Source organism: Mytilus trossulus, chromosome 3 (genome assembly GCF_036588685.1).
Source record: "Mytilus trossulus isolate FHL-02 chromosome 3, PNRI_Mtr1.1.1.hap1, whole genome shotgun sequence".
NCBI lineage: Eukaryota > Metazoa > Mollusca > Bivalvia > Mytilida > Mytilidae > Mytilus > Mytilus trossulus.
Genome location: NC_086375.1, coordinates 38622679 through 38639821, shown reverse-complemented (window position 1 = coordinate 38639821; position 17143 = coordinate 38622679).

Sequence of the window (17143 nt, the reverse complement as noted above, 5' to 3'; positions counted from 1 at the left end):
AGTGGTCAACGGTACCAGGCTTAGGATTTAATACAACAGACGCGCGTTTCGTCGATACATATGAGTTTATGGAGAAAAAGGGAAGTGCTTATTATTTGCTATTTACAAGGACAAAGACAGATTATCTAGATATAGGAAGATGTGGTGTGAGTGCCAATGAGACAACTCTCCATTCAAAAAACAATTAAAAAAAAAAGTAAACCATTATCTACTCAGGTTAAAATGTTTATTTTATACTAGCATTCCAAAAGTACTCCCCTTTCAAGGCATCATCACTCAATCATTCCTGTTTTATTCTTTTTTTCTTATTTTATTCCTTCGTATTATCAAGAGAATTAGCACGTTGTAATAAGTACGTTAAGCAACACGTAATGTCAGAGTAACATGTTTCATAACTTTTGATATCTAATGGGAAAAGACCCTGAAACGTGTTTTCGACGTCCACCTTTGAAGTTGGTTAGTTTTATTTAAGCAATGATTATATTTTCGAACAAAACATTTGTCTATAAAAATCGATAGGAATATAAAAAAAACATGCACCGAAATCGAATTTTAACATAAAGCTTTTGTTGAATTTTCTTATTCGATTGATGTGTCAGTAACATTTGCTTTATACCTACATTCTATTCTTATAAAAGAAAAATAGCACCTACGCAATACATTGACATCTTTGAGAGACGAAAGACACCTTAAGGATAGCCAAACTCGTAAGTAAAAAAACAAACTGACAAACTCATGTAAAAATATAAAGGAAAACGACAGCAAGACAAATCAGAAGAATAATGACAAATATGTCGTGTGCATTTCTTTTTTCGTTAACTATTAAAAATCAACTACATTGCAGCTGAGACTGCATTTTTTCAATTTCCAAAGCGTGTCACCGAGGGATCGGATATGAAATATTTTAGTCTATTGAATTCAATGTTCGAAAGTCTACACAAAATCTATACGACTATAGCTGACCAGGTGCAGTCTTATTTTGCAATGATTATGCAGGTGACGGAATCTATAATTACGCATTTCTCAACATCTCTTTTAAAAGGAGGAAGACGATATATAAGTATCATATAAAGTACATTCAGTTTAAGGCATCTTATCATTTTAGCTATCATTGGCTCCAAATCAGTTCTTAGAAAACCATTAACTTCTCTAAACATATAATTTGTGTGTCTATACCTAGGCAATTTTGTTCTATTCATTTTGCATATCTCTGTTATCATAAAACATTTGCTTGATAATAACACTGATTCGTCCATACGTAATTACCAGTTTTGCCAATCCGTTTTCATGTCTTATTGTACGAATTTTTGGTCTTCAATAATTTTTCTTCTTTCTAAAAGAAAACAAGAAGTTAAAAGTTATGGGATTCAGAAACTGCAAACTGAGTATGTTACGCTTGAAAAACCATTGATAAATAAAAAAAACAATATAATACATGAAGATATAAATAAGGACATCATTAGTATATCGCTGTTCAAAATTCATAAATCGATTGTGAAAAAAACCAAATCCGGGTTACAAACTAAATCTGAGGGAAACGCATCAAATATAAGAGAAGTAAAAGGACACAACAAAAACACAACGATAAAATGTAACACACACAGAAACGAACAATAATATAACAATGGCCATTTCCTGACTTGGTATCGGACATTTAAAGAACAAAACGGTGGGTTGAACCTGGGTTTGTGGCATGTAAAACCTCCCGCTTTAATGGCAATGTTAAATATAACATTAAAATGACAACATTACATGACAGGACTACGATACAAATAAATGGGAGAAAATATATATAACACAATTCTAATGTATTAGTACGATTGTCCCAGAACATTTTACGGTGAAATAGTTTACCTTCACATTTATGCTTACTTAAAAACATGGATTGTTAATTCAAAAGATATCTCATAGAATTTATAAGAAATCCAATAAAATATCATATACACGAAACGAAGCAACATTTGATCAACAAACTGATAATGTGATGGCAAAATATAAAAAAAGCGACAAATAAAGGCAACAGTAGTATACCGCTGTCCAAACTCATAAATCCATGGACAAAAAACAGAATCGGGGTAACAAACCAAAACCGAGGGAAATGCACCAAATACAAGAGGAGAACAACGACACAACACTGAAATGCAACACATACAGAAACGGACCAAGCATCAGACAAAACCACACGAGAATAACAAATACAACATCAAAACCAAACACATGAATTTGGGATAGACAAGTACCGTGACACGTCTTATCGAAATGTGAATTTACACTAAAAAAAAGAAGAGAGAAATCAAACGACGCAACGTTAAAATGTAACACACAAAGAAACGAACAATAATATATAACAATGGCCATCTTCCTGACTTGGTACAGGACATTTTTAATAAGAAAAAATGGTGGGTTGAACCTTGTTTTGTGGCATGCCAAACCTCGCACTTTAATGGCAATGTTAAATATAACATTGAAATGACAACATATTGTTACAGGACTACAATACAAATAAATAGGAGAACGTATTAGACAAAGAAACACATGATTAATAGATATCAAAAAGCATCAGGTTTTAAATTTAATACGCCAAAAACGCGCCTTGTCCACACAAGACTCACCAGTGACGCCCATTTATATAAAAGATCGAAAGTGAAAAACAGTACAAAGTTGTACAGCACTGAAGATCAAAAGTTGAAAAAGGTTGTGTCAAAAAGAGAGACAAGTAACAGTACACAAACACTAAGTGATATTATAGTTTTCGTGATCAGCATATTTTAGATTTTAAGATATCGACTTTTCTTTCAAACATATTCTGTTAAAGTTGAATGCTTTATAATGAAGAAAAAAAAACATATCTTGCAACCTTCTCTAATTTTTCGTCAATTTATCCCTTTCTGGACCATTGGATAAAAGAATTTGACCAACTTGTGGTTTGTTTGATCTCAGTTCTTCATTTGATAAAATCCGATTATGACGTCGAATTTTCTTGCTTTTTTCTGACTTTTCTATTGTGACTGTCTCGAAGTAGATAAATATCGTATCACACTCGATGCAGTGGTGGAATCTATATTTTACCCTCATATATATACACATGGAAAAAAGTATTGCAACACCAAATTGAAATTGAAATTAAAAAAAAACCACTCTTTATGTTTTTGGGATTTTATTTGTGAAAATAGAACTAGTTAAACATTATTTAATATCACCCGAGTTTGATCAATAATTATCGACTCGATAAGTTTTCATCTGGACATGCAGCTACTGTTCCCGTAAACAGCAAAACAGGTGTTTTTATTCTCATTGTTTTCAACACTTTAAATAACCAAGTTTATAAAGTTATGTGATTGCCACCTTGTAATGGGTTCTTCACAACTGATGGCAGATTATCAGCATGAGAGAAGCAGGAATGTCGCTTAAACATCCACACGTATTGTTGGTCATCACCATTCCACTATTAGTCGTTTGAGAATAAAAATCAGGAAATAAACGATGTTAAAGACTATCCGAGATCAAAAAGTCTCCCTATGCCATCTGCATAATGAAGTTTGGTCAGAAAGAAACACATTGCATACAATACAATCCTTAAAAGAGAGTGGTGGGCAAACAGGAGCATTTTAACAAAAATTGTTCAAGATCGACTCATCGCTACTGGTTATCGTGCGATAAGACCATTTCGGGGACCTTTGCTTACGAACAGACACACAATTGTCCGGATCAATATAGTGCAGATCTCGCCACAGTTGGAAATTAGCATCGTGGAGGAAGATCCATTGTTCCTATGGAATTTGGTTTATCTTCCTTAGCCCGATCGTAGCCAGGATTTGAACCATATCGAGCATATATGGGACACTATTTGGCGTAATGTGCGCGAAAGGACACCCAGTCCAAACACGTGATGAAATAAACAATGCCCTTCATCATAAATGGTTTCTGCTACCTTAGCAACAAATCAGACGATTTATGGCAGGAATAAGAAGACGTTAAGTGGCGTTTAACTGTTTGAATGGCGGCTGCGCATAAAGTACTTATTCTTTAAAATGTCTGACATTATAAAGTTCGACTACAGTAAAAGTTATAAAATGCAGTTTTTTGTACAAAAAACACTTCATTTTGTTATTAAAATTGTGGTTATATAAATCATGTTTTTCAATCATTTTGTGTTCGTTAAAATGCCAATGTAATTATAAACTATGTTTCAATATTATTTTACAAATATTTTATCATATTACATCCAAAATAAAAGGCTGATTTTTCAAGTTTTAAAAAATCAAAGTGTTGCAATACTTTTTTCCATGTGTATATAAGACATCTTATAATGTATGTTTTAGTCCTTTTGAAATGAATTTGAATTTCCATATGTATTTCCAACATTATTATAACAGTTACTTAATTTGTATCTTTGTAAACAGCTGTTGCCTTTAATTGTGTGTTTATTATTTTAATTTTAATCTAATTCTACTACTGTCTATGTAAGTTTGTTTTTTTTAAACTATGCACAACATACTATATATTCAATAGAAATACAGGGATTCGGAAACAAGAAGAACTTATAGGAATCCGTCTCCCTTTTAACTATCTATGTTAAAAGGAGGATTGCCAATCACATGCTTGTTAAACCCTGCGACGCATTTTATTTGCCCGTTTTTCATTAGATGTTATTACCGTATATTAAGGCGATAGAGTTTAACCGATGTTAGAATTTGGTAAATTGATTAAAAAGAATCCGCACTAAGTCAAAATGTCACAATAGGAAATTGGATAAAACTACAAATCAGACTACTTTACTGGTTTCTTAACATCTAAGACCACAAAAATATGTCACTAGTGCTCGTGTGTATTTCATGCTTGTTTCTATCAACAAATTCGTAATAGTAACTATAAAACTTTATATGAAGTGTCGATTTCAGTCTGTCTATCTCATTACCCTCATTTGTTTGAGAAACTCATCCCGGTTAACAAAATCATTAACGCTTTTTGGTGTGTTGCTCGTGTTGTCTTTATGTGGTGTGTTTTGTATACTGTTTATCTTATAGCTTCTTTTCTTTTTATAACGACGTTTTGAGTTTGAATGGCCTTTGGTATGTGTCGTCAGCCCTTTTAACGAAGAACGAGTCTAAAGAACTTGGATTTGAAAACTACTATTGGAAGTTGATAATTGAAAAGTTAGAATCATTACTTTTGGTATGAATAGTTGTTTGAAGTTGGTCAAATATTTTATTTTGAGGAAGGAACCATACTACATTGAAGCGGGAATCGCGCAGCATAGAATTGTAAAGGAAATTACCCATTCAAGACAATTAAAAAAAAAGGATTTACACAGATCATATTCATAAAAACGATTGAAAGTCATTAGAAATTGTAGCCATTAACTGTTTGTTTGTATTATATGCAACTTAATCGGAAATTTCATTCTTTTTTATAAGATGACTTAGATTCAGACAACAGTAGCCAACTGAAGTTCAAATCCCATTTATGCATTCATGCGAAAATAAAGTTTACTAACAAAAACTGAGGGAATCGTTTCAACCTGATGCGCAGACGGGAAAGCGTATTATGCTGTCCATTTTTCATCTGACTTATAAAAAAAAGAGCAAAATCACAAAAATACTGAACTCCGAGGAAAATTTAAAACGGAAAGTCCCTAATCAAATGGCAAAATCAAAAGCTCAAACACAATAAACGAATGGATAACAATAATGAATACTCACAATCAAAACTAGAGGTCCAGATTATTGTTATTTTTAAAACACGTCGATAAAAGGTAATTAATACTGGAAAGTAAAAGTTCTAGTGCCATAAATCTCAGTTAAGCTTTAAGCTGTTCAGTTTGAAAGTAACTGATTAAATTGTGGAATTTAATTTCTATTTACAGAGATTAGAGGCCTTCGATTGTGAAATGCAATCTTGCTTTCAGGGAATAGGTACGTTTGACGCAGCTGATCAAACACTTTATATCCATTATGTTGTTCAAGTTATGATGCAGTTGTAGCAACTACTTCAACTCAACTGGCAAAATGAAAAGATTTGCTTGATAACTGCGTTTGTGAGGATATGATTTATGTGTGCTTTACTTTGGCTACGTAGGATTTTAGAGTAAAACATGATTAATTCTAAACGATGTTGTTTTGTTTTTTTATTTAGAAATGTCTAAAGATTATTGAATACATCATCAACTATTTTTCGTTGGGTAATCTTTTTTTTATTTAAGGTACGGATATATGGTATGATTGCCCATGAGACGGCTATTCAACATATACGGACATAAAAAATCAGCCTACTGCATAGTTATTTCAAATAAAATTGAGAATTGACTGGTATCCTACGTTTTAAAAGGAGAAACTTTTTTCTAAATTAAAACATCTTTAGTCTTTAAGATTCAATATATTTTCAATTCGTTGGTATTCTGAATAAAAACTACTCTTTAGCAAGTTTAAGTATTTATTTTGTTAAAGGTTAAGGATTTGTGATAATGGATGTCGATAAAGTGTAAATGGATTGTAAATGTAAATCCGAAGAATATTTTGTCTCGAGAGATTAATATGTTCTCAATTTTAAATGTCTTTTAGTTTCTTGGCAAATGGTGATAATGTTTTTTGATGAATTTCCATAACAATCAAAAATAAATTGTTGAAAAACGTGTTTAACTGTATCGACAATTGGGATTCTTAAGTTGAAAAATATACATTGATGAATATAAAGTTGAAAAATATGCATTGATGAATATTAAGTTGAAAAAGTCTCCAACTACTCAGGTTGAACATTAGAATGTTTTTTTTTTTATTTCTTTAAATCAGTATGTATACTTCCACTGCACTTGTTATGTGCGTAAAAAATCTCAGTAATATCATTTTTTTTAAAATAAGGGTAATTACAAAAACAAAACATAATGACAAAACCTTTTCAAAAGTTTAAAAAAGACATTCAATCAGCACAAAAAAGTTCACAAGCCAATGCAATTCAAATATAACCGCAAAGAATAGAATCTGTCAAAAGAACAACTTTTTTCTCTCGCAACGTGATTAAAGAAAGCATTTCAATTTGAAGAATGGTGATGCTTCCTTGGCTTCAGTGTTAACAAATGTTCTTTGAGAAAAATAAAACAAATATTGCAATGAATATGTGTAACATAACAACTGCAGTGTAAGATATATAGCGGTTTTTTTTGTCCCTATAAATAGAAAAACGAAGCTCTATATTGAAGCAGATAAATTATTGGTTGATACTACTGCATGTAGCCGCTTATAATTAAAAAAAATGGCTGAATTGATGTCATCTTCACGAAGTTTAACGGAATATCTTATGATTAAGTTAGCCGTTATGAAATATCTGTGTCATCAATAATCAGTAGCCTCTATGGACTACAACTGTTATTGAATAATACTCCAAAGTACACTTGGTTTTTGTGTGTAGAAAAATATAAGATGTTTAAAAAGAGAACAAAAATGCCGACTCGAACGTAAAGTAAAAAAAGTAGAAAATCTATGAAAACTGACTAAACTAAATGCTCAACTACCGGTATATCAACCAACGGAACAACTTAATTACTGTCATATTCCATACATACAGGAATGTATTCAACTTTCTTGAAATTTCATAATCATTCTGTTGAAGGTGAAAGTGATGTTTGATCAGCATAACCACTCAGATTATCAAAAGTTCATTTACAAAAAGTGTACAATTAAGTAGATTAGTTGGAATATGTTATGTTCAAATGACAATAACCAAGCTTTTGTGCTCATGTAAAACGTCCCAACCTCCATCACAGTTTTCGCCGGTACCAATTATCTGTACAATGGTTTTTTTTTCGGAGGAGTGGAGATGTTGGCGAATAGTGTGGACTGCTGTGTTCTTCTTACAACTTAAATTATCCTTTATGATTTATTATACGGAGAATAGTTCATGTCATTCACCTTAGGAATATGAAAACATATTTCATGTGGGAATTACTTGAAATGGACATTTATTTATTGAAACTTATGCTGATTGAACTCGAATTCAATTTGAAATTTTACCTTTAAGTTCAACTTAATGAGGCAAAATGAAATTAACCAGTTCCATATTTCGATGATAAAAGGGTCAATTCATGGGAATTATCAAGTGAGCTAAAAGAGACGTACACTCACCTATCCATGTTATTTATACGAAATATAATAAAGACTAATAGGAATTTGTTATAACCTCTCTGATGAAAACTCATCATTATAACGGTTTAAAGGGTATTATCACGTTAAAGAGTTCAAGATAAGATTCGGAAATGAATAATAGAAAATACATCTAAGAAATTTTGTTTTTCCTTAGTGAATCCAAAACGATAACACCAGCACGTTCTGAACTCCAAGACTACTTTCGGAAGTTACCTAAGACGAAATGTCACAAAGACATGTGCATGATTATGTAGATCAATTATGAAAACCAAAGAATTGCAAAACATACCTCAAAACCCACAAGGAGTATCATGTGCACTGTGGGAATAATCTTATCTTGTCTGTCACAATCCCGTTAATTGTAAAAGCAAGCAATTCGTATTACTCTAGAAATAAGTAAGAGCTTTATGCATACAAATCATAAATGATAATAACAAATCCATTCAGTAATACTTTTAACAAACTCATTCTTGCGACCACAAATCTTCATTTGTAGCGATATCAGTCGGTCTTTAGTATAATGAAACCAGGACAAAAGCGCTAAGGTAGTTGTTGGCTAACTATTAAACTGGTAATTATCCGCAACAGAACTCTTCCATTCAAGGATGCTGCAAATGATACCACAGATATCGGCATTTGTATAAACAAACATGGGTAAAAATTATTAATTGATGGCTGCATATGAGACTGGTTGATTTTTTTAAATCTGAATGTATATTTTTACTTTAGACTAAGATATTCCTGATTTACATAAGTATATGCTTGAATTCTTTGAATTCCAATATTTTTCTCCAAATTTATTTTTACCTTTTCAAATCTTGCGCCATATTCCCCGTTGTATACTCACTTCAAGTCAGAAAACATCCTGACAAATTTGATTTTTATCTCACATTAAATATTGATGATGTTCCTTTTCTCAATAGTTTTGTGTTAACATGTGTAGTATATCAGATTTCCTTAGAAAAAGGTAATTTTCTTCAAAACTCTTATCTTTGTAATTTTTTTTCTAAAAGGTAACAAAATAGACCACTCAAAACTAGGATCTGTGAAACACGTTCTAAATCCAGAGGTTCGGAATGGGGGTTTCAGTGCAGAAAATCCCAAGATAAAATATAAAAGGATAAAGATACTGGGCAAAATGGGTAAAAATGTACAGGATAGAGAAAAATGACATTAAGAACTAAAGAATAAAGTAATGACACCTCCTAATCCAGACCTGTTTTCATTCAATTTCCAATTTGACTAGTAGCAGATAATGTTATACCCCTTTAAAATATTGATGGTGTCCTTTTAAACAATACACATGTGTGTGTAGAAAAAATATTTGTACTTATCTTTGTTTTTACGAGAATTTGACAAAAAAAGACGACTTTAAACTAGCACGTATGAAAAACGTTCTGAATTTAGAGGATATACAAAGGTTTACAGAGTGTATGATTATCAAAAAGGACTTACAATAAAAAAAAAAGAAAGGAAGAAAGGACAAAAAAGGACATAGAAATGTAAAAAGGAATTAAAGAATAGAGATATGAAGACCTCCTCATCCAGATACCCATAACAGTCCTTTTTTATATATTTTTTTTAATAAAATCGGAAAAGATATCTCCCTTTGAAGTCTCGATGCTGTCCTTTACTTGATGACTGTACAAAGTCACGAATATAACAGTTATCATCCGTTCGATTGATGTGTTTGATCTTTTGATTTTGCCATTTGATTAGTGACGTTCGTTTTTGAATTTTGCTCGGAGTTTAGTATTTTTGTGATTTCACTTTTTACCTAATATTTCAACTGACAGTCCTTTTAACGTTATATACACAAAGAAAAAAGCTAAGCACCCCCACTTTTTTTCGCGAATTGATAGATATTACGATGATGAACATGTGATCCTGGGACAATTGCTGCCATAATTAGTAATGCAGATTATAAGGACATAACATTAGCTTTACGAAATACACAACCAAATTGCAAAAAAAAATGATAGTTTAATGAATAGATTGTCACAAAACCACAAGTCCTGTTTAGACTAAAACGTACCCAATTTAAGTATGGACCTTCTGAGTTCGTTATGCATGATACTGATGTCATTTCACTTAGAAAAAGTCTGTTAACGTTATCCAGTATTCAATATTGAGTGAAATCACCACATGATTGGATGCAGGCCTCGACCCTGGTTCTAATACTCTAGGTAGTCGTCAGATTTCAGCTGTGGTTTTTGTCGCCATTACTAGTGCAACGCTTCTTCCATCTGACGTAAATTTTATACAGGTGGTTCGGTTGCCTGTACCCGACGGCCTAACGTGTCCTAAATATGATCTATCGGATTTAAATCCATGCTCAGGGCAGGCCATGGAAGAGCAGTTACTGCTTCACCTTGCAGAAATGCGGTAACCGCCCTTGAATTCAGGTCTTGCAGCTAATGGGTTGTTATCAAAATGAGGTACAACTACTGGCCGAAAGATGTATTGATAACCATTAAGGTTTCCTCGTACAATGACCAAGTCTAATTTGGAGTCATGATACTTACTTCCCTACACCATCAAAGAGCCTCCATCGTAAGGGACAGTGGCTTTGATGTTCATGGGGGTATATGCTGTATTTCTATGTCTCTTAACTCTCAATCTTCCATCTTTTACATGCAGAAGAAATTGGCTCTCGACTGACCAATGGATCTTGCGCCAGTTCCTTAAGTTTAAACCACGACGAGCTAAGCACCATGCCAACCGCAGTCGGTCAGTTAACATGGAACGTCTTGTTACCCATCTTGACTTCAGTCCTGCTGATTTCAGCCGGTTCCTCAAGGTTCTGGTTGATAGCTGTCTTTGAGTTAACCATTCTCTTTTAAGAACAGGACTAGCATTCGTCTAACCAGGCGTTGCAGTGCACTGTCTTCACGCTGCGATGTTACCAATGGTCTAACGGATCTTAGCAAGTCTTTAACGTTATTGGTTTGAATGTGTTTCCGCACAAGCCTGATGACTACAGTATAATAGTAGCCCATCTGACGTTCAATAGCTTTATTAGACAACCTTGATGACCGCATGCCGATAATCTGTCATCTTTGAGCCTCCGATATTCGTCTTTGTACCATGTTCACAGAGTGTAAATGAAGTTTTCAAATCACCGGATTAAATACTTAAATTTGAAGCGCGGGGAAACTGCATTTTGTTATTTGCATGGAAGGCATGGTTCACGTTCAAAATACGTCGATATCTTAATAACCGGTCAAACCAGTATGGTCACATTTATAAAGGAACATTGATCTTGTTAAAAATCTATGTTTATATTCAAACTAACATTTTGTTAAAAAAAAAATGCAATATATCAGGGGGTGCTTAACTTTTTTCGTTGTGTTTATGTTACAAATGAGGGGGAAACTAATCTATATATATCAGACTATTTTAATGGTTTCTCAACATCTCAGACGACGAAATATGTCAATAGTGATATTGTGTTCAGACACACAGAAACATGTTTCGGGCAACAACTTCGCGATTGTAACTATAAAATTTTATATGTAGTTTAGATTTCAGTCTGTATTTCTCATTACCCTGATTTGTGTAAGAAATCCCCAAGGATGACTGGGGTATAGAATTATGGTCACTTGGTCTTCTCCCGACCGGCAGTAAAACGCTTGCCGAAGTGGGGCGTCCGTTTGGATGTGCGGGATGTATCAAGTTCGCAGTCACGTCCGGTCAGAAGGGGGACGTTGAATCCGATGCCTCGTGTAAAGATAGTGCCACCTTCTTTCAACGTTAAGAACCCTTTCAACAACTCTTTGAGGGGTCCGTAGGTGGCCTGTTGCAAGGCAAAATTTCTGTCCCTAACCAATATACCCTCATTTTCTAGTGGCAGTCTAAATTTCCCCGACCATCATCCTAGATGGCCTCCATTACAACAACCTACCTATTGTATTTATGATTAATTTGTTCTCGTCCTGAATATGCATGAAATATTTGCCACTGGACGTTAAGCAACCAACAATCAATCAATCAATCAATGTAAGAAACACACACCTGTTAACAAAATCACAATAAGTTAAAGGCGTTTCGTGTTGCTCAGTCTTTAGTTTCATATATTTTGTTTTGTAAACTGTTTATCTTTTGGTTTCTTTCTTTTTATAATGGCGTTTTGACTTTATCTTATGAATTTGAGTATGCCTTTGATTGATATCTGTCGTCTGTTTTTAACAAAGAACGGAGTCTAAACAAACGCATAAATTTGAACTTGGATTTGAGATCTACTTTTTGAAGTTGACAAATGAAAAGTTGGAATCCTAATTTCGAAAAAAAACCCAACCATACTACATTCAAAATGTAATAACGCAGCATTGAAATGCAAAGAAAATATACAATCAAGACATTTACAAAAAAAAGGATTTACACAGATCATATTTATACCAAAAATTTGAGAATCATTGTACCCATTAACTGTTTGTGTACATTCTGTGCGTTCTATGCATCCAAATCGGAAATTTCATTCTTTTTCAACAGATGACTTACAACAGTGGTCAATTGAAGTGGAAATCACATTAATCGATTCATACGAAAATCAAGATTACTAACAAAAACTTAAAGAATCGTTTCAACCTGATACGCCGACGGGTAAACCTATTTTGCTGTCCATTTTTCATCTGACATATGAAAAAAGAGTAAAATCATGAAAATACTGAACTTCGAGGTAATTTCAAAAAAGAGAGTTCCTAATCAAATGGCAAAATCAAAAGCTCAAACACATCAAACGAATGGATAACAATAATTTTAAATACACACAATAAAAAAAAGTGATCCAGTTGTTTTTATTTTTAAACACGTCGATAAAAAGTAATTTATATTGGAAAGTAAAAGTTCTAGTGCAATAAATCTCATTTAAGCTTTAAGCTGTTCAGTTTGAAAGTAACTGATTCAATAGTGCAATTTAACTTTTATTAACAGTGATTAGAGACTTTTAATTGTGAAATTCAATCTTGCTTTCAGGGAATAGATACGTTTGATGCAGCTGATCAAACACTTTATACCCATTATGTTGTTCAAGTTATGATGCAGTTGTAGTAACAACTTCAACTTAACTAGTAAATGAGAAGATTAGCTTGATAACTGCGTTTGTGATGATGTGATTTATTTGTGCTTAACTTTGACTTATAATTTTAGAGTAAAACATCATAACTCTAAGTGATGTTGTTTTGTTTTTGATTTAGATATGTCTAAAAATTATTGAGTATATACACATGGAAGAAAGTATTGCAACACCTTTTGATGAAATATCATAAAATATTTGTATAATATAATTGAAACATAGTTTATGATAACATTAGCATTGAAACGAACAAAAAATGTTTGAAAAAAAATGATTTATATAACCACAATTTAAATAACAAAATGAAGTGTTTTTTGTACAAAAAAATGCATTTTACAACTTTTACTGTAGTCGAACTTTACATTGTCAGACATTTCAAAATTAATCTTCAGATGAGTGTTCACATCATGGTTGATCGTTATACGCCAAAGAATTAGTACTTTGTGCTGCCATAAGTCGACTTATTTGTAGGTAAGGTAGCAGCAACCATTTCTGATGAAGGGCATTGTTTATTTCATGGTGTGTTTGAACTGGGTGTTCATTCGCGCACTTTCTGCACAATAGTGACCCATATATGCTCGATATGGTTCAAATCCGGGCTACGATCGGGCCAAAGAAGATAGACCAAATTCCATTGCAACAATGAATCTTCCTCCACGATGCTAATTTCCAACTTTGGCGAGCTCTGCACTACATTGGATACGGGAAACTGTGTGTCTGTTCGTAAGCAAAGGTCTGCGAAATGGTTTTATCGCACGATAACCAGTAGCGATGAGTCGATCTCGAACAGTTATTGTTAAAAGGCTCCTGTATGCCCACCACTCTCTCTTTAGGATTGTCTTATATGCAATTGGTTTCCTTCTGACCAACCTTCATTATGCTTGTTTTCCCTAGCAAATGGTTTAGGAGGTATTCATTATCCGGAAGGTCTTTAACATCGTTTATTGCCTTGTTTATATTCTCAAAACGACTTATAGTGAAATGGTGATGACCAACAATACGTGCAGTTGTTACAGCGACATCCCTGCTTCTCTCATGCTGACAATCTGAAATCTTGCTGCAGTTAAAAGGTGTCAAGGACCCATTACAAGGTGTAAATCACATAACTTTTAAAACTTGGTACTTTACAGTGTTGAAAACAATGAGGATAAAAACACGTGTTTTGCTGTTTACGGGTACAGTAGCTGCATGTGCAGGAAAAAGCTTATCGAGTCTATATTTACTGATTAAACTCAGGTGATACTTAAACAATGTTTAACTTGTTCTATTTTACCAAATTATATCACAAGAAAATAAAGAGTTTTTTTTAATTCCAATTTCAATTTGGTGTTGCAATACTTTTTTCCATGTGTACATTATCAACTATAAGTCTATGGGTAACTTAATATTTATTCAAGGTACGGACATATGGTATGATTGCGAATCAGACAACTACCCAACATAGTCCAAATAAAGCGGATTTAAGCAGCTAAAGAGTATTGTACGGACTTCAACAATTAGCATACTGCATAGTAATTCTAAAAACTGTGATTTTGTCATTTGATTAGTGACTTTCCGTTTTGAGTTTTCCCCGGGGTTCAGGATTTTTGTTATATTAGTTTTTATCCTCCATTTTATAAACAAAAACTTTTTTTAAGTAAAAACATATTCAGTCTTTAAGATTCAATATATTTTGAATTCGTTGGTATTCTAAATAAAAACTACTCTTTAGCAAGTTTAAGTATTTATTTTGTTAAAGGTTAAGGATTTGTGATAATGGATGTCGATAAATTGTAAATGGATTGTAAATGTAAGTCCGAAGAATATTTCGTCTCGAGAGATTAATATGTTCTCAATTTTAAATGTCTTTTTTGTTTCTTGGAGAATGGTGATAATGTTTTATGCATGAATTTCCAGAACCATCAAAAATAAATTGCTGAAAGCGTGTTGGAAGGTATTGACAATCGGGATCCCTAAGCTGAAAAATATACATTGATGAATATAAAGTTGAAAATGTCTCCAACTGCTCACGTAACTGTAATACGTTGAAATGTAGTTTTTTTTATTTCTTCAAATTATTATTAATACTTCCACTGCACTTGTTATCTGCGTCAAAAATCTCAGTAATATCATTTTTTTTTAAATAAGGATAATTAAAAAAACAAAACATAATGACAAAAGCTTTTCAAAAGTTGAAAAAAGACATTCAATAGGTACAAAAAAGATCATCAAAATAACAACTTTTTTTCTATAGCAACTTTATTAAAGAAAGCATTTCAATTTGAAGTATGGTGATGCTTCCTTGTCTTCAGTGTTAACAAATGTTCTTTGAGAAAAATAAATCAAATATTGCAATGAATATGTGTATTAAACATTATAACTGCTGTGTTAGATATATAGCTCTTTTGTCCCTAAAAATAGAAAAACGAAGCTCTATATTGAAGCAGACAAATTATGAGTTGATACTACTTTATGTAGCCGCTGATAAATAAAAAAAATGGCTGAATTGATGTCATCTGCACGAAGTTTAACGGAATATATTATGATTAAGTTAGCCGTTATGGAATATCTGTGTCATCAAAAATCAGTAGTATCTATGGACTACAACTGTTATTGAATAATACTCCAAAGTACACTTGGTTTTTGTGTGTAGAAAAATATAAGATGTATAAAAAGAGAACAAAAATGCCGACTCGAACGTAAAGTAAAAAAAGTAGAAAATCCATGAAAACTGACTAAACTAAATGCTCAACTACAGGTATATCAACCAACGGAACGACTTAATTACTGTCATATTCCATACATACAGGAATGTATTCAACTTTCTTAACATTTCATAATCATTTTGTAGAAGGTGAAAGTGTTGTTTGTTCACCATAACCACTCAGATAATAAAAAGTTCATTTACAAAAAGTGTAGTATTGAGTAGATTAGTTTAGAATATTTTATGTTCAAATGACAATAACCAAGTTTTTGTGCTCATGTTAAACTTCCCAACCCCCACCACAGTTTATGCTTGTACCAATTATCTGTACAATGTGGGTTTTTTTCGGAGGAGTGGAGGTGTTGGAGAATACAGTTTTGGACTGCGGTGTTCTTCTGACAACTTAAACCATACTTTATGATTTATTATACGGAGAATAATTCATGTCATTCACCTAAGGAGTATGATATAAAAACATATTTCATGTGGAAATTGTTCGAAAGGGACATTTATTTATTGAAACATGAATGATACTTATGCTGATTGAACTCGAATTCAATTTGAAATGTTACCTTTAAGTTCAACTTAATGAGGCAAAATGAAATTAATCAATTCCATATTTCTAAGATAAAAGGGTGAATTCATCGGAATTATCAAGTGATCTAAAAGAGACGTACATTCACCTATCTATGTTATTTATATGAGATATAATCAAGACTAATAGGGATTTGTTATAACCTCTCTAATGAAAGCTTATAATTATAACGGTTATAAGGGTATTATCACGTTAAAGAGTTCAAGATAAGATTCGGAAATGAATAATAGAAAATACATCTAAGAAATTTTGTTTTTCATTAGTGAATCCAAAACGATAACACCAGCACGTTCTGAACTCCAAGACTACTTTCGGAAATTACCTAAGACGAAATGTCACAAAGACATGTGCATGATTAAATAGATCAATTATGAAAACCAAAGAATTGCAAAACATATCTCAAAACCCACAAGGAGTATCATGTGCACTGTGGGAATAATCTTATCTTGTCTGTCACAATGCCGTTAATTGTAAAAGCAAGCAATTCGTATTACTCTAGAAATAAGTAGGAGCTTTATGCATACAAATCAGATATGATAATATCATATCCATTCAGTAATACTTTAAACAAACTCATTCTTCCGACCACAAATCTTCATTTGTAGCGATATCACTCGGTCTATAATGAAACCAGGACAAAAGTGCTAAGGTAG